Source organism: Rattus rattus, chromosome 6 (genome assembly GCF_011064425.1).
Source record: "Rattus rattus isolate New Zealand chromosome 6, Rrattus_CSIRO_v1, whole genome shotgun sequence".
NCBI classification, from domain to species: domain Eukaryota; kingdom Metazoa; phylum Chordata; class Mammalia; order Rodentia; family Muridae; genus Rattus; species Rattus rattus.
This window is the reverse complement of record NC_046159.1, coordinates 108,949,508-108,968,507: the sequence shown is the minus strand read 5'-3', so window position 1 is coordinate 108,968,507 and position 19,000 is coordinate 108,949,508.

The window sequence follows — 19,000 nt, the reverse complement described above, 5'->3', positions numbered from 1 at the left end:
TGGAGCCCAGATGAGGCCGATGATAAAATCAGAATACGAATTTATTAATTTACATCATGGCATGTAACTGTTTAATGGATTGGATCCTCACGTCGGCTGAACAGTATATTCTCAGTGCATTCTCTCCCTGTAGGCAAGATACATGGGCAGCCAAATTATAATCAGAAGGTTGCTTAGTGAGCAGGCGTTGGAGCAAGGAAAGTTAATTACAGCCTATGATTAGAATTTTTAATGGCACCCAGCTCTAATAGAATGATATGTCGACTTCTATAACCAGAACACACCTGCCAGCTGGTCACTTGTGTTGGGTAGTGAGGACTGCTCCAAATGTGACGTCTTTGTAGTCACCACAATGCTTGCCTCTGTGACCCACCTGTGACCTAGCTCCATTTCTGGCCACCACCCTCCGATTGAGATTTTTCCTTCAGATCCTTCAGGGATTTCTTAAGCAGGGCATGAAGAGCCATAGGAGAAAAAAAAAATAATGGCACATGTGACTAGAATAAAACATAGGACATTAGTTTTTTAAGAGACGCGGCATAGTTATAGGAAGAGAATCACAACATTCATAATGCACACAGCAAAGAATGCATGCCGACCGGCAGATCAGTCAGAACACGAATAACCCTGTGGGGAAATTGGGCAAGCTATTTGAGCATATATAAGCATGTCGTGCAAGAGGAGGGACGTATGTCTGACAAGCCATTTTTGAAGGGATGATGGGTGACGGAGGGCATGCAGAACAAGGGGGCCACTCCCCGATCATTTGATTAACAAAAATGGAAACCTTGGGCCGGGTGCGAACGGAAGGCTCTCTTACACATTCTTAGTGGACAGATGAATTAGTAAAAACCACGAATGTGGAAAACAGTTCATCACTATCGCCTGAAGCTTATAGCTTACGATGCAGCGACTTTCACCCCAGAAGCCAGACTGAGAGATCCAATGGGAGATTTAGGCAGGGACAGTCATAGAGGCTCTGCTTGTCCCAGGGAAGGCCGGGAAGAACAGTCGACATCCCTGTTGACACTGATAGATGACGAATGCTATGGTCACATGCTGAAGTCATGTGCGTCAATCAAAATGTACTGCTTTTCTTTCTTTTATTTTTTAGAGAATTAAAACTGCATACCCACACATACATACACATGGACATGCACACACAATGTGTACATGTATAAGGAAGACATATACATCTTGATAAAATTATTTAAGGGGAGGAAGATGTAGCTGACCTACCCTGACCTCTCCTTTCTTGTGAAAGGCACTGATCCCCTTAGCTGCTGTGGGTGTTCACTGTCCGAAGTTTAAATCTCACCTTTCTTCTTAAAAAACAAAACAAAATACCACATTTATTTATCCCCTCCCCCCTCTCTTCCTTCCTCTTCCTCCTCCTCTTCCTTTCTCCCTCTCTCTCTCTTCCTCTCTCTTCCTCTCTCTTCCTCTCTCTTCCTCTCTCTCTCCCTCTCTCTCTTTTTCTCTCTCCCCCCTCTCTCTTCCTCTCTCTTTTCCTCTCTCTTCCTCTCTGTCTTTCTCTCTCCCCCCTCTCTCCCTCTCTCTCTTCTTCTCTCTCTCTTCCTCTCTCTGTTTCTCTCTCTTCCTCTCTCTCTTCCTCTCTCTCTCTTTCTCTCCCCTCTCTCTCTCTTCCTCTCTCTCTTTCTCTCTCTTCCTCTCTCTCTCTCTCTCTCTCTCTCTCTCTCTCTCTCTCTTCCCCCCCCCCATTCATGCAGGTCAGAGGACAAGTTTCAGAAGTCAGTTCCCCCATATGGGTTCTGGTTCTGAGGCTTGGTAGCAAGTGCCTTTATCCGCAGAGCCATGTGGCTGGCCCAAGTCTTACTTCCTTTCTTATTCCCAAGACTTGATGTTAACCAAATAAGGTCTGCCTCAGTTAGGAAGCTATGTTTTTTTCCTTTGTCTCTCCCCTTCAAGTAGTTCATGACTCTCTGGTTCAAGGGTGCAAATAGTTGATTCTTTGCTTCAAGGTGGGGCCGATACTTGGGCATCAGTGTCCTGAGGGGTCAGGATGAGGCCGGTTGACAACAGATTCAGGCGAGTCATCCTTGCTAAGCCCTCTTTCACGTTGCTGGTCTCTGGAGACCAGCCTCTCAAGGTAGCTCTCTCAGAAGACTGGCTGCAGACTCTGCTTCCAGTGAGGTGGCCTAAGACAACCGGAAGCAAACCCAGGACTGCAAGTGATGATTATCACAGCCGGAGAGGCAGGAGGCAGGGTCGGGCCTCAGATAAGCCTCTCGTCGCTGATGAGAACGCCATTCACCAAGGCACAGTATGATGAATCTATTCCATAGACCTGGATCCATTTTAAAAGATACGTATGAAGATAGGAATTTTAATTTAAAAATGCTCACGTGTGTCATGAATTTATTGCCCTTCTATGGCGCTGGGGACGGTTTCTGATACTGCACTGCAAACAGCAGAAAGCAAAGGCTCTCCCTCCTGGAGACCTGTGGACGAAGAGGCGGGAAGACCCGTGGTAACGGCGAAAGTAAGAAGTTCATTTGGATAAACAATAATAAATAAATAAGACAGGCCGCTTTAAGGAGAGTGATGGATGGTGACGGAACTCTCTGGGCTGAGGAAACTAGAGGAGATAGCACTGGGGCATTTGTTTTAAATTATTCTTAACATTATTCTTTGTCTCCTTCCCTAAGCCACGTGAGCAGGGGGAGTTAGATTTAATTTTCTACAGTTTATGGAGGGAAATGTCTCAAGGGCTGCATGTTTCTTGTCTTAGATGAATAATTAATATGTCCTGTTTTCTAAATGAAAACCCCACAGAAAAAGAAAATCGGAACTATTAGAAACCTGCACAGATACAGCTAAAATTTCTGAAAAGCATTTAAGTTGGAAAGACCTCTGCACCTCACAAAGCCGAAAAATGCCCATGGGGTTTCTCACCCTTAAGGGCGGCCATAAGAGCAGAGAGGGGCTAATTCATCAGCCATGGCTCGTTTGCTCTCTAGGTGTGTGATGGCGCTCGTACCAAGTGCACCCATGTGTATCAAGGCTACCTGACAACCTCGTGTGTGTGTGTGTGTGTGTGTGTGTGTGTGTGTGTGTGTGTCAGAGGACACTTTGCAGGAATGGCTTCCTGGGGATTGAACTCAGGTTGTCAGGCCTGGGAGTAAATGGCTATTCCTGCTGAGCTATCTTTCTGCCCACTGAGTGTTTTGAGACAGAACCTCTCATTGGCCTGGAGCTTCCCAATGTGGCTAGTCTGGCTAGCCAGTGATCCCCCAAGGACACACTCGCCTCTCCCTCCCTAGTGCTGGGGTCATAAGCACTTGCTGTGTGGTGGGGACGGAGTCTGCAGACCAGATTCGGGTACTTATGTAGAAATCACTCTATAGACGGAGCCATCTCCCAGCCCAGAGTTATCTTCGCAGTCCGTGTGTGGGTGTGTGTGTGTGTGTGTGTGTGTGTGTGTGTGTGTGTGTGTGTGTGTTAAGGACAGCAGTCTGAGGCGGGGGTGGAATTTGCAGCTGTCTGTGCTGCCAGCCTGAACTGTATCCACTGAGGGACTATATTATTTACTTCAGTCTTACAGTCATGGAAGATGAGGAGCAACAGAACCCAACTCTGGGTGACCTTGCACCAAGACGCACTCTCAGGGAGCCTCAGTTTCTCACTCTTACATTTAGGGGTGAGGCACTGGAGATAAATCCATGGCCCCAGATCTGCTCCACAAGTGCCCCACTCCTAAGCTCTGCCTGTTTTCCTTTGTTTCTGTTTTGTTTTAAGATAGGGGCTCACGATGTATCCCTCGCTGGTCTGCAACTTGCTATGTAGACCAGGCTGGCCTCAACTCAGACACACCTGCCTCTGCCTCCCAAGTGCTGGGATTACACGAATGCACCATCGGGCCTGGCTTCCTGTGTGAACAGTGTTAGGATGGGCAACGACTTAACAGGAGGATTAAGTGAGCTAATGAAGTATTTCGGAGTATCTCGTAGCTTCTGTGGCAGTAGAGGGCTCAGTGTGTTACGGTCCGTCCTCTCACCAGCTGGTAGAAACTCATCTATGAATGAAATCACTGGCATTTTTTTTTTTTTTCCTAAACGGAGTCTCGCTTGTTTGAGACTGATGACACTGAAAGCGAAGACCTCGACAGTTTACAGAAAAGCACGGTTGAATCCAAAGTCACATGTCGTGTTGTCGAGTTTTAAAGCGCTGGTTTGATGGCGGTTGGTGGTTTCTGGAGCTACAGCCGCCTCTAAATTCAAACAAAGGACCACTGCCTGGAGTCTTCTGAGGTCTAGCTTCCCGCACGGCCCTGTCAAGCCCATGGGGTCATCTCTCGAGTTTCACAGGTCCTGGGAAGGCTTTGCTCTGAATCTGTTTCGGGTCAAGTTGACGCGTTGCAACTCTGGAACTTCCTATGGAGACCACGCTTCTCTTAGGTTTCTTTACAAAGGCAGCGAGGCAGCATCTTCTGGTCATTATCCTGCCATCATCCTTATCTTTCTGTTTGATGAAGTCTGGACTTTTGCCAACCGAGGCAGCTTGTAAAATAAATTCCCTCTGCTCTTTGCATTGAGCCTTAAATCATGAGCACCAGCTGTTTTGTGTGTTTGAAATGAAGCTCCAGGTGTATTGGGGGGCATCGAGGGGACACAGGCTGGTTTTCTCCTCTCCTCTAGGATATCTGGGGGTCCTGTGGTACAGCCGGGCAATTTATCCATTTAATGCAGAAAGCGAATCTTGCCCCACCCTACCCCCGTTCCATTTCCACACCCACCCACCGCCATCTTTGGCAAGGCCATGCTCAGCAGCTAGTAAATATTTGTAGATTTTATTTGCTACAGACAGCCGGTCAACAATCCCATAAGCCACACTCTCGATACGTTAGGATGGCAGGGAAAGGGTGCATTTCCCCAACAGAAAACGATAAGTCGAATTCCCGAAAATAGATTGAAATGCAGGTCCCTAAGTTCCGAGAGAGACCGCATAAATTAAACATGGGGCCATAAGGAAGGCTCGATATGGGTTAAGTTGTTTGCTGTTTTCCAGTGATTTATAGTTGTCAAATGCTTTATAGATATTGGAAAATTAAATTATTGCAACCACCTGGTGATGTATGCGGGCTGAATGCTATTATCTCCTCTTTAGTAGGCGATGAAGAGGGGCGGTTGTGGGTGTAAGCACATAGGCCGGGAAAGGAAGCCGTATTCCAAGCCCTCGATGAAGAGTCCAGCAACATGCTTCTAGGTTGGCTTGTGGACTTGAATGCCTTTGTGATGTGGTCCCACTGACTTCACAGCCTTGTATTATCTACCTGTCCTTTGAGTCTCTTCAGGTTTGCAGTCCAGAGAGGGGATATACGAGGAAGCAGGGTCAGGTCTCAGGGTTGGGGATTTAGCTCAGTGGGAGAGCGCTTGCCTAGCAAGTGCAAGGCCCTGGGTTCGATCTTCAACTCCAAAAAAAAAAAAAAAAAAAAAAAAGAGTCAAGTCTCCCTCACTGGCTGTCCTCGTTAGCTGAGGAAACATAACCAATAGGGGCATAGTATTTCTTTCTACCCTCCCCGACCCATGGGCCTCTGTTCAAGATTTTTTTTTTTTTTTTTTTTTGGGCAGGGGAGACCATGAGCAATGTTTCAATATGGAGCATCTAAAACGAGCCAACAGCCACTATGTCCATCCCTCAGGGGTCTTATGTGCTTTCGCATGGCGTGCATAGCCTGTAGAGCCACCTGCCTCATTTTGACCATCAGTCTCTCTTACCCTTGGATGATGAAGTGTCCACTCCTGTTAACAAGCAAACAGACATAATCTGTTTCAATATTTAAACAATTTGACCTAGACCTAAAAAGCCCATTAACTTGGGTCTGGGGCTTCAAGGCAAAGTCACAGTCTTGTGTGGTTGGGATCCTCGGCACATAATGGCACACCATAAAAAAACCACTGTGTGGACTCCCACAGCTGTGTCAATCTCACAACCGGGAGTCTAGTGTGGTCTTTCCATTCTGCGAACTAGCTGTGACCAAGTCCCTCACTCGCACCGCTTTGCACTTTAAACAATTTTTTATGGTGTTTATTTATCTGGGGTTGGGGGCGGCGAGAGTACGCTACGGTATACGTGGAAGTCAGAGGATAATTTACAGACGTCGGCTCTCTCCTTCCACCATGTGGGGCATGGCCGTCATGCTCAGGCCCTCAGCCTTGTGGCACTAGCCTTTACCTCTGAGCCATCTGTATTCCCTCTTGATGGATGGGGAGATCACAGAGGTCAGGAAAGCAAATGCTTTTTGCTTCAATTTCAGTGGACGTGTATTAGAAAACTCAGGAGAAGCCAGGCCCGGTGGGAAAGGATGATCTGTCTGAGCGCTGTGAGGCCATCCTTCTAAAGTGCCGGTGAATAGACAGGCATTAACTTGGTTAAGGAGGCACGGCAAAGAAGACAGCAGGTCCTTCTCTGTCCTGTTCCAGGGCCATCAACAGGGTAAATATCTCTGTATGTGGTTGACTTTCTTGGCCAGTGGCTCCTGTCTGGGAATCTTCAGTCACACTGGAAAGTGAAGGAAGGGCCTTCCTAGTCAGAAAGACACGGGGAAGGGGACAGAGTCCCGGGTGGGGAAAGGCCTGTTATGAGTCAGTGAGTGGCATTGAGCTGGGAAAGGTCGCAGAGAGGTAGGGAGGTCCAGGCGCCAGCTTTTCCAGGAACCTATGGTATCATCACCTTGGGAATGAAACCGGGCCCAGGGGATGAAAATATACAGGGATGAGCCCTCACTCCTGAGATGGGAAATAAAGCCACCTGATCACTTGTCAGAGGTGGACATTTTCTCCTCATAAAGCCTCATTTACGCCTCATAAAGCCTTTTCTTCAGCAATACCAACATCTTCAGCACTTTGAATTTTTCTGATTATTTAATCCAAATTTCTAGATCCTTCCTTAGATGGATCTAGACACTTGAATCACACAAGAGCCAGAGTGAAGTTTTTTTCTTAAGACTTAATGCCCAAAATTTGACTTCCTTTGTCCTTTTTAAATTTGACTCTGTGTGTATGTATGTTCGAGTGTGTGCATGCGGGTGGGTGTCTCTCTCTCTCTCTCTCTCTCTCTCTCTCTCTGTATCTGTATGTGTGTGTCTCTGTTCCTCTCTCTCTCTCTCTCTCTCTCTCTCTCTCTCTCTCTCTCTCTCCACACCCTGATGTATATTTCAAATGTCTTTTGGTCTCAATACCCACGAGCTGGCTGTAGGCCCATGAAGGACACCCTTACTGTAACTGCAAGAACCTCTTTCCAGCAAGACTGCCTTCCCATTTCACACACAACCCGTTCCTGAACACAGCTATGGAGAGCATGAAAATCAAATCTGGAGACACAGGTTGTAGAGAGAAGCCCAGGGAGGCAAAGCCTTCTGTTCCAGTGGATTGATAAAATCTGGTAACACCAGGGAGCTGCTGAAGAATAGAACCCTTCCCCACTGGCGTCATACTGAATCAGACCTGCATTGATCCCAATTCCCAGATGATTTACGCATGTAGCAAGGTGTGGGACATACTGAACATCCCCTCCACCCCACACTGTTGCTAAGTCCACCTTTCAGTATGACGGGTTATCTTTATCCAGGCTTTATATTAGAGTCATGGTGTGGGCTCTACAGACTGATGCTTGGGGCTCTACAACCATCTGTGAAGATAGAACCTCTATCTTTACCCAGCTTCATGGACGTCTGGGAGTATCCCATGGAGAAGCTGAGCACCACTGTTTCAACCCAGTTTCCAGGCCGTTTCTCCAGGGTTTAGCCATCTGCCGAGAGACCCTCCTCTGTGCATCTTTTATATCTCTGCGCTTCCGCACTGTCTTTTCAAGGATGTTAGACCCATCAACAGCCCTGGAAGCCAGAGATAATGTTTCCCTCCAGAGTGAAGGGTAGATTTATTTACTGTCCAGTATAATAAAAATAATGTCCGTTTCTGAAGCAAAGGACGGTTGGGTTCACTGCCTATTACAAAAGTTCAGGGTCTTTGGGTTTCAGCTCTGACAAGCTTAGAAACCTGCCTCTCCAGCTTTATCAACAAGCAAGAAAGCTGAATAAACTGAAAAGCAATGACTTTTCTCGGACTTACCAGAGAATTGTGGTCAGAGGGCAAACTGATGTCCTGGAATCTGGAGAGACAGCCCTTTCAGAGTCACAGATGTGATCTGCTGACCCACAGCAGAAGCCATGGTGGATGGGGGGACTTGAATTCCATAGTGCGTTGGATGTGTCTGGAGGTTGAGTATGAGAGACTTCCAGGAACACGCCCATCTCAGTCCTCGGGCTTTCTCCTTGTGTGTGTGTGTGTGTGTGTGTGTGTGTGTGTGTGTGTGTGTGTGTGTGTGTGTGTGTTTTGTGGTTCTTCTCTCTAGACACTCACTAGGGCCTCCTGGCAATGAACCAAGGAAACTTTGCCGTTGTCCGAGACAGGAAGAGAAAGCCGTGCCCAGCATGCTCCCTCACTCTGTAGCAGAGAGAATGCTGAATGTCCCAACATAAAGAACTGACTTGTGAGGCCGGAGAGATGGCCCAGTAGTTAAGGGTCCTGGCTGTTCTTCCTAGAGGACCTGGGTTTGATTCCCAGCACCGACATGGTGACTTACAACTGTCTTTAACTCCATTCTGACGGGATCCATGGCCTCTTCTGGTCCCCATAGGCACCAAGTAGTTCATGGTTATATATGCAAGCTCATACACATTAAAAAAATGAAATAAATAAAAAAAAAAAAGAAAGAAAATCGAAAGGAGAACAGATCCACATCTAAAGTGATGGACGTGCTGGTGCCTCTCATTTCGTCACAGCACATGGATTACGTGTGTCAAAATATCACTCCGCATCCCCGTGAAGGTATGCAACGACTACATGCCAACCTCAAAATAGCCCCCACTAAGTGCTGGCTTTATCCAGTCTATTCTAGTCTTCCTCTCTCACCTAAGGGAAAGAAGGGGAAAAGAAAAGCTAGCCCAGGAACTCACCAACTCCCATTTGATCCTAAAGCAGCAGAGCATTTTCTTGCTCTCACAGATTATTACCACATCCATTGTGCTCACTGTGGATTAAAGAGGCAAGAAAAAAAAGGACGCTTGAGGCATCTAACGGCTCTGGTATTGTATACCCCTGACCAACAAGAAACATAGCCCAGGTCCCGTCAAGATTAATGTAGAACCTTGCACCAAAGGCCTATTTACTTCAGTTCTGGTTCCTCAATATGTTGTATCCATCTTTCAACAAAAAGTTATAAGGCATCTAATTGGGCAAGGGGAAAAAATAAACCCTGAGGAGACAAGGCAAGCATCAAGAGCAGAGTCATATTGGGGAGCCATCACACAGGGAATTAAGACTAACAGGGACCAGGGAGGTGGCCCAGTGCTGAAGAGTGCTTGCTGCTCTTGCAGAGAACCAGACTTCGGTCCCCAGCACCGATGTTGGGTGGCTCGTAACTGCTTATAAATTCTGCCTCAGGGACTCTGGCATCTATTTCTGGGCTCGTAAGGTCCCCACACACAGGCGTACATATTTACACATAGACACAGATAAAAACAAAATACGTCTTTAAAAAGCAATAGTGACCAATATGGAAAGAGTACATATACAAAACCAAGGGGGTAATTGTTGTTGTAAAAATATAAAAAGTAAAACAGTCTTTTATCCCGCTTTAGATGTGGCACTGCGGTGCCCCATGATATCTGATAGATATCTTGAAACTCAGTCAGCAAAGCCTCTCACCCGCTCTGCTCCATCTCATATCACACTTCGGAAGGCCTCTCTCTGAGCTGTCAGCAATCTCTCTACCTATCTAGTTCCCAAGGCAGGTTTCCATGCCAGGAGCACACATTCCAATTTCACGGCAGCCCAGACCAGTGGCCGCACATTCCATTATACTTAAATCTACACATGAAAGAACACACAACACAATAACTTTTAAGATATAGTTGCCCACCTAAACATACAAAACCCTGTACACATCCATCCTTTAAGAACATTCATAACAACCTGTAATGGTACAGCGTGGAATCTTAACGTCAGCTGCCATATTGTCCCCTGGCTATTCTCTCTCCTGTCCTCCTCCATTTCTGTCTCCTCCTCTTCCTTCAAACTTTTCTCCCACCCATCCTTCCCTCTTGTCCAATGACAGTCCTCATTCTATCTTGTACCTGCCTCACCTGTGACATCATCCCATAGGTAATATAAGCAGCAGAGAGATGAGATTCAGGTAATGAATGAAAAGATGCTTGGGGATGTAGCCCAGTGGTACAGCGCTTGCCTAGCATGTGGGAAACTTGATTACAGCAAAGAGAAAATAAAATCCCAAAGGAAGCACTGGGAATCTGAAGTACTGTAATGGAATTGAAAGATGCTTTGGTAGACTCATTATTAGTTAACAGACATGGCTAGACGAAAGAATCAGTGAGATTAAAGATATTGTCAATAGAAACTTCTGGGAAGAGTATTCAAGAGAGGAAAAAGACCACCTTCTAAATAAAGCAACCAAATACCTAAGAACTGTGTGCGCGTGTGTGTGTGTGGGAATTAAAGGTATAATATATGCGTAATTGGAACACTAGAAGGGGCAGAAAGAACAGAGTGGAAGAAAACTTTGAAATAATGTGGCTGAGAATTTTCACAAATGAGCATCATAAACATGGGGACAGTAGACACATCGTATTTACTTTCAGAAAAGCAAAGAAGTCGAGAGGGGATGCCTCCTTATATAGAATCGAGACTAAGAATCACTCAGACGTTTCGTTAGAAACTACGCAAGCAAGAAGAGTGGAGTGAAATATTTGCAGTGCTGAAAGACTAGCCGCCGTTCTGGAACTCTACATCCGGCGAGATCATCCTTCACGAGTCGAGGATCAACACCTCCTCAGACAAGCAGAATTCGAGGGCGTTCATCACAGCACACTGGCCCTGCAAGTGATCTTAAAAGGAGTGACTCGAGGCAGAGAAAATGATGTAGGTTGGACATTGAGATCTCTGTGAAGAAAGGAGGAGAAAGGCATGGCTGAAGGAGAAAAATCAAATGATTTTCTTTTCCCCATTCTTACGGTGTCTAATGGATGGCTGCTTAGTAAAATGGCGGTGTGCTGTGAATGTAGCATGGGGGTTAACGGATGAATTTAGCCGCCGTATCAAGGCCAGGAGGAAGGAACCAGAGATACCAGTTACAAGGCACATGCCCAGCCGTATGGTGTCATTTGAAGAGTTTTAGAAAGGCAAGTACAGGTTGAGGGTGACACAGTACATGTGGTGGAATTTGGCAGAACCACGAGGAAAACCCAAATCTACCATTACAGTCAGAGACGTTAGAAACTCATCTTTTGGTAATTTATAGACAACCCGAGCAGAAAATCAGTAAAAACATGGTTGACCTGCAAAGAGCCATCGATCAACTTGATATCACCGGCGTTTACGGAATAGTCTACGTGACAGTGACTGGGCCTGCATCTTTCTAAGACCTGGTGGGTCCACACTAAGGTAGACACATCCTGGGCCATAAATACCAAAAAGTTTATGACTGGAAATCATAAAATGTTTCAGGTTCTCCAGCTCAGGACTCTTCTGTAATTCAACCCCCTGGCTTTGCAGGTGTCCCCGATGTCCTCTTATGTTGCCTTGGGAGAAACCTGGGCTCCGACGGGAGGCGTGAGGGTCGATGATATTATCCCTGAGTCAGGGTTGGTGTGTCTTCTGTTGGCGTCTGTCAAACTGTGCCAACTCAACTTACTCGTTTTATAAGAAGTATAAAAAAAGTCCCCAGCATTTCAGTTTATTATTTTTTTTAAAAAAAAATAATCTCTACTTTGGGTATTATGTATGTGTCCGCGTGGGTGTTTACACGCGTGTGTGACTGTGCATGCCTGTGTGAGCGTGTGGAAGCCAGAGGTTGGTGTTGAGTCTCTTTCTCAGTTGTTTTCCACCTTATTGGGGGCGGGGGGAGGCAGCAGGGTTTTTCAGTGAACCTGGACCTCATGGATTCTGCTAGGCCCGCTGGCCGGTTAACTCTCAGGACCCCTCCACCGCCGTCCTCCCAGAACTGGGGTTATATGTGTGCTGTCGTGCTTGGATGTTTACATTGGTGCTGGAGATTCGAACTCAGTCCCCACCTTACATGGCAGGCGTTTTATCCCCTGACACATTTCCCCGGCCCCCACCTTGATGTATTTCTATGTGTGTGTTTCTGCGTTTGCTAGCGGAAGACAGAGGACCTCAGGAACCATCCACCTCCTTTTTTGATAATGACCCTCACGGCCTTGTTGAGCAGACTAAGCTGGCCGGCCAGCAAGCTCATCTCCTCAGCACTGGGATTGCGATTGTTCCCTAACATACCGGACATTTTGATATGTCCAGGGTTGAACTCCGGCCTTCTTGCTTGCAAGATAAACATTTTACAGACAGCCGGGTGGTGGGGTGCATGCCTTTAATCCCAGCACTCAGGGTTGGGGGTGCAGAGGCAGGTAGATTTCTGAGTTCAAAGTCACCCTGGTCGACAGAATGGGTTCCAGGACAGCCAGGGTTACACAGTGAAACCCTGTCTTGAAAAGCAACTCCCCCCACCAAAAAATACAAAAATAAAAATAAAAATGCTGACAGCCATTTTCTCAGCCTTCCTTCACAGTCCTTGCATACACCTTCCCTAGTTTGTACCTTTTTTTTTTTTTCTGTCTGATTTACTCCTCAGCTATCTGGGTTAATCCAGTAAACGCCAAATGCAGGCTAGTAATTTGTCTCCAGTATGTTGGTTTCACCATTATTCTGGTTACATCAAGGTTACCGAAAGCTGTTTGGCCAATAGTAAACTCTCTGTCTTCGACACCACACAGAAGTGCTGCTGTGTGGGTGAAGACAAGGAAGGTGAAGCATGGGTCCACCTGGCAGGCCCCTCCCCCCCAGCTCCCCGTCTTTCCACTCTTGCACAAAAGTTGGCTTTGTTAAGGAGACTGAATTGAGCGCATACAGGGAATGCTGCTGTGTAATTTATGTTAGTCAAGCCCAGCCTGAAGCCAACACGACCCCAGCAGGAGTTTGAAAATTATTGATCCCAAAGGCCCGCCTTGGGGTTAGATGGCTCTGACAACGAGGAACAGCCACGAAAACCCCAACCAGACTCCAAGCTCCAAAGGCAGACGTTGGCTCAGGGCTCCGCTCAATTTTCCCCCCCATAGTGCAACTTCAAGGAGAGTGAAATTCCCCAATGTCTATCAACATTTATTTAACAAAAAAGTAATTAAAAATCAGATTCTGCCACCCAGCACCGTGTGAGAGATGTTTCTAGAAACAAAGGGGCGACAGTGCGAAGGTTTTCAAAATTAACTGGTGCTCGATTAGACCACACTTCGGTTTTGCTTCTTGCCGCATTCCCATAATTTCAAGAATCAGCACATTACACCCCACCTGTATAATTACGGAGCTTCGACATTCTGCACGAACATCATGGTGTCCGCATTTTGTATTTTATAAAACATAAAGAAAAACTGAAGTGGAAAAGAATGCGATTAAAAATACAGTGCAGAAGTCCCGATCCTTTCTTCTTTACCCCCAACAGGACGGAGCGCCTCCCTCTGGAGGTCTCTAAATCAGAGTGTCCCCCTTAGCCCTGATCCACACGCACCCTCTGCTAGGTTCGACTCAGTCTTGTAAATGAACGCCCATTCTTCAACTAGATGAGGGCCACACACGTTAGAGCCGGCAGAATCGATCTTGCCTCTGCCTGTGTTGTACAGCCTTCGATCTATGAATGCCAGTACTTTCTGCAGTAGACATTAGCTGGATCCTGGGTAGCCAGATTCCCCCACTCCTAGCCACAGGGTGGCAAGAGCTATGGAACAGAGAGGCTCAAGGTATGTTTCTGTACAGCACTCCCCCGCCCAGAGATTGATGGGATGGGTTAGAGCGGGAACTCCCGTGCTGGGTATGGGGACCAGCTGAAAGGGCAGTAGATGTAGAACAGTTGAGCAAGAACAGCCAGGTATCTGGGTAGAAGCAGTCATGGTGAACGGAGGGGGCGTGCAAGATGGTGATGTCGACAGTTACATTTAGGGATGACATCGGGTGGGGTCTCTGGCTGTAGGAGTGAGACTGGGGTCCAGGAACTAAAAACAGAGACATAAAGACATACAAAGGTTTCAGAGTTCTGAACATTGGATGAGGAAAGGGAAGCAGGCACTGGGAAAGGCCCAGGAACTGGGAGTTTTCCCCTCTAAGATTGGAAGGAATCATTCCAGTGAGTGAAAGGGCAGAACACGCAACAGATGGGTCCTGGGCCGTGCTCTGGTCTACACACACACACACACACACACACACACACACACACACACACACACACACACACACACACACGTCCTGAAGTCAAACGGATGATGGAGCAAGCCCCAGCCGGCGAGCAGTTGGCTGTGCATTGTCAGCTACATGGAAAGAATTCAAGTGTGTGGTAGGCTGTGACAGGAGGCTTAAGACAGGAGCAGCTAAACCAGGGAGGGGCAGTTAGTGGGTGAGGTTTCCCTAGAGGGTGAGAAGCCCTGTGTGGAATTCTGAATGAGGAAGTCGGTTTTTTTTTTAAGAGACCCTCAGTCTCCAGCAATATTAGCCCACCCTTTTGGTAGCTCATTGGTTTTTTGGAGGGGGATATCCAATACTTAATTCCCTCTGAAAGCACATCTTTGGGGTTGTTCTGGAAGGTAGGATAAACCTGTTTTTCAGCTAATTCAATCACATTTGAGTGTCCTGGGGGGGAGTCTGCTACTTTAAAGACCTGTGGAAAATTAACTTGTTAATCACAGATTCCGATGCGAACCACGGCACTGTCCTGTTTCTCTGTTGTTTTAAAGATTATAGTTGACGTATTTATTTCTGTGGAACACCCAAAGGGGACTCGTGGAGATTAAACATAATTTAGTCTGGGAGTTTTATTTGTGAGTACTGAGGCACCTTATGGATCTTGGAGACCCTCAGGGTGGTCCATGACAGAAGTGGGAATTAATACCTTTAATGACAGGGATTCAGGGCTAGCTAGCATCAGGCTTCTCAGTGCCTTCCTACCTTGGCCTTGGCTACTTAACTCCTTATCTTACCTATAGGTTCAAATGACAGTTTCCCCTCCTTCTCTTCTTCTTCCTCTTCCTCCCCCTCCTCCTTCTCCTCTCCCTCCTCCCCCTCTTTCTTTCTGAGTGTATAGTTAAAAGTTACACATAACATTTAACATCGCAGTGTTTTCTGTAAGATATCCATCCATTTATTTAAAAATATATCAGACACACACGGGTTGGTTTTATACTCCATGTTTAATCTGACCTAAGAAAGGACCCACCTTGCTACCAGAGAGCTTCACAGCCCCTCAAACGCACGACCTCCTCCCTTCCCTCAGACAAAACCACCAACTTGTGTTATTGATTTCCCCAATTTTCCTCTTAATTATCACGTAGCTACACATTTTTAGGCAATCTATTGTTTTGGGGGCCCATGTGAATGGAAGCATTTTCTGTCTCTGCCATTCACTTTACATTTCTGAGGTTTGTCCCCCTAGGTGTGCTCTCCCTTCTCTCACTCTGTGGTCCTCCCTGGCCTACAGAGATCTGCCTACCTCTGCCTCCTGAGCATGGGGGTTAGAGGCGTGTGCTGCCATGCCTGACCCTTGTTTCCACCTCTTTCTCCTGTACACGGGCTTTGGCACCTCCACTTTCTTGAGGCAGGCAGGCAGGATACAAGGGCATAGGGTGCCCAGTACCCTTCTACCTTCCTAGCTAATGTAACGCCAACGAGAAAGGATGTTTTCCACATGCGGGGAGACAGCCTAGAGCCTCAAACACAACTAGGTGGGTGCTCTGCCTCTGCGCCAGGCCCCAGCCTGACTCCACCGGGTCTCTGACATTACTTCACTTTAAACCCTACCGGGGCAGATGAGAGATTGTATTCCACTTGTAATTTTGTTAATTCTCCGCATTGGCTGAATTTTTAAACTTTTGCTAATTTGGTGGTCTGAGATAGTCACTGGGGTCTTAACTTTGCTTTTATCTGACTGAATTGTGTACATATATAGAGCATTCACGAGTCCTCTTCTGCGATACAACCTTTCATTAAAAAAAATAATTTATAGAAATTGATTCATATATATTCTTTATATAATCTGGGGTTTATTAATTCTTCACCAGTTTTATATGTTGCAAATTCGCCCTCCTAGTTCTTAATTTAGATTCTTAAAAAAACAAAACAAAACAGATGTTCTTTCTTTCTTTGAGATCTAGCCTTCTTAAGTGGCCCAATCTGGTCTCCAACACATTAAGTAGCTCAGGCTAGCCCTGAGCTTGTAAGCCTTCTACATTAACTTCCTGAGTAGCTAGGATTCTAAGTGTGCACCAATGTGCCAGATTTAGACAGTTTTCATTTAAAAATTAGAATAGATTAAATTTTAATTTTATTTTCAGATAGGCTATGTATGTATGTAATTACACTATTGCCACACTGTCCACCAACTTGGGATCCTCCTGCCTCAACCTCAACAGTGATGGGATCCCAAGAGTATGCACCATACCTGACAATCTTTTCTTTCTTCTTTTTCTTTCTTTTCTTTTCTTTTCTTTCCTTCTTTCTTTCTCTTTCTTTCTTTCTTTCTTTCTTTCTTTCTTTCTTTCTTTCTTTCTTTCTTTCTTTCTTTCTCTTCCTTCCTTCCTTCCTTCCTTTCTTTCTTTCTTTCTTCCTTTCTTTCTTTCTTCCTTTCTTTCTTTCTTCTTTCCTTCCTTCCTTCTTTCCTTTCTTTCTTTTGAGAGATGGGGGTCTTGGTATGTTATCTTGCCTGGCCTCAACTAACTTCCTTGCTTGAGCATCCCATGTCACTGAAGCTTTAGAGAAAACCAGTCCAAGGTCCCTTATTTTAATGCAGTTGGTTTTTGCTCATCTTTCTTTTTTTACAAACCTTTACTTTCTCTTGCTTCTTCTGTTTATTTTTAAAAGTTATTTCTTACTCCAATGTTATTTAAAAAATACACCCCCCATACTGCCTTCTAGAAGCTTTATAGTTTTGCCTTTACATTTAAGAATTTTAATCTACCTGGAATTGATTTTTTATGTGGTATAATAGAGATTTAATTTCATTTCTCCATACAGAGCTATAAGAGTTGCAGCCACATTCATTGGTCTGTCTGTTCCACATTGATCTGCTGGGCCACCTCTGAAAGGGCGAAGTTTCCAAATGGGCTTGGGCTCAATTCGGTGTTCTGTGCGATCCATTTGTCTCTCTATAGCATTTTATTGTCTCAAACGTGATAGACTAAAATGCCTCTCTCTTCAGCATTAACTTGACTTACAATCTTTGTTTTTGTCAGACACTGCTTGTTAAATTTTGTGTAACCGTCATTAGGCCTGGGATGAAAGGAACTTCACAGAATCTCTGGATATTGGAATATTTAGGTTTAAATAAACCAAAATACAGCCATTCTGGTGGCTAAGACCTCGAAAACAGTTTACTGGGAGCTGAGGCAGGAGGATAACACATTCGAGGGTTGCCTGGTGATTTCGTTTTCTTTCATGGTACAGCCACCTGAGAGATTTGGTGGGAAGAAGAAAAGATTCAGAGAGAAAAGAGGGTGATAACAGAGGTGGATGTGTGGACATAAGCGTCGTGTACTCTGTAAATGTACGCAACTATTAAAAACAAACAACCAGGGACATCCAGCTCAGAGCACTTGCCTGGCACGCATGGGAAAAGGCCAAGACTTTGATCAGTTGAGCTTGAAGAAATATCAATGAGAATTACAATTCACTGAGGATAAAATAGAACGGATCATGTGCCCTCCAAGCCACTGCTATTTACTGGAAGGTGAGACCCAACTGTGATGACTGCCTCTTGATTTCAAAGGCTCTGAAACGTGAGGGAAATATGTTTTAGGATCGATGTGTTAAGCATTCGAAAAGTTAAAGCTCAGCTGATCAATTAAATTACTTGTTAAATTCAGTTGAGGAGAAGGCTACAAATATTTGAGGTAAATTAATTCTCTAATGTGGAACCCAGAAAGACAATGAAATAAGAATGTAAGGAAATGATTTAAAGTCTGAGAGGATGGCAGGAAAAAAGCCATCATCTAATCAAAAGCTCCAGATGGAGGTAATAGAGACTGGAGAGGAGACAATGTTTGAAAAGCCCAGCGGCTGAGAACGTTTGAAAATACCATCTACTAGCCAAACGCAGGACGCTAGAGAGTCCCTAGCACAACAGAACAGAGACGTCTATGTCCAGGCATATTACCATTCCCGACGTTATACATGACAACAGAACTGTAGAACACAAAAAGCAAGATCTTCAAAGCAACCAGAAATGAACAAACCTACCAAGGAACACAGAGCAGATAGGCCAACGGATTAAAGTGCAAAATGGGAGCCAACGCCCTGCAGGTTCTATTCCCAATGTGCCGAGAGAACAACTAATCGAGTGGAGTTGGTATCCATTAAAATGCCTTCGAGAATGAGAGTAGGACAAAGACTTTTCAAAGAAATCGAACCAAAGCCAAGAACATTTTCAGGAGAGTGACTCCGAGCAAATGGAGACTCTCCCTCGATAAGAGGCAGACCTTTTATGAGAAGTCAGGGCCCTGAGAACCTGTGGGGAGGCGTCTTGCCTCTCAGCTGTCTGGATGGCTCTTTAGGACTGTGTGGATCTGCAGATACCTACTTTTGCGGCACCCCAGTGACGCATTGAGAAAGACATTATGGAAGCTATTGGAGTCTGCGTCCCAGTTGTTCCATTTGGGGCAGGATTGCTTGGATCTTTAACCCGACCTACCTGCAGGAAATAAAAGTCTTTCAGCAAAATGTTGTTTAAGGGTACTTCCTGCGGTGTGTTTTCTGTCCGTAGGTGCACTGCCCACGCTGCCCTGCAGTGTACACTCACTGCTGTGTGCTCCTCCTTGTGAACTTACCCACCAGGAATGTAAGGGACATGAGCATGTCACACGGCTTCGCTCCCAGAGCTCAGCCAGTGTTTGGCACATAAGTGTTCCAGTAGACT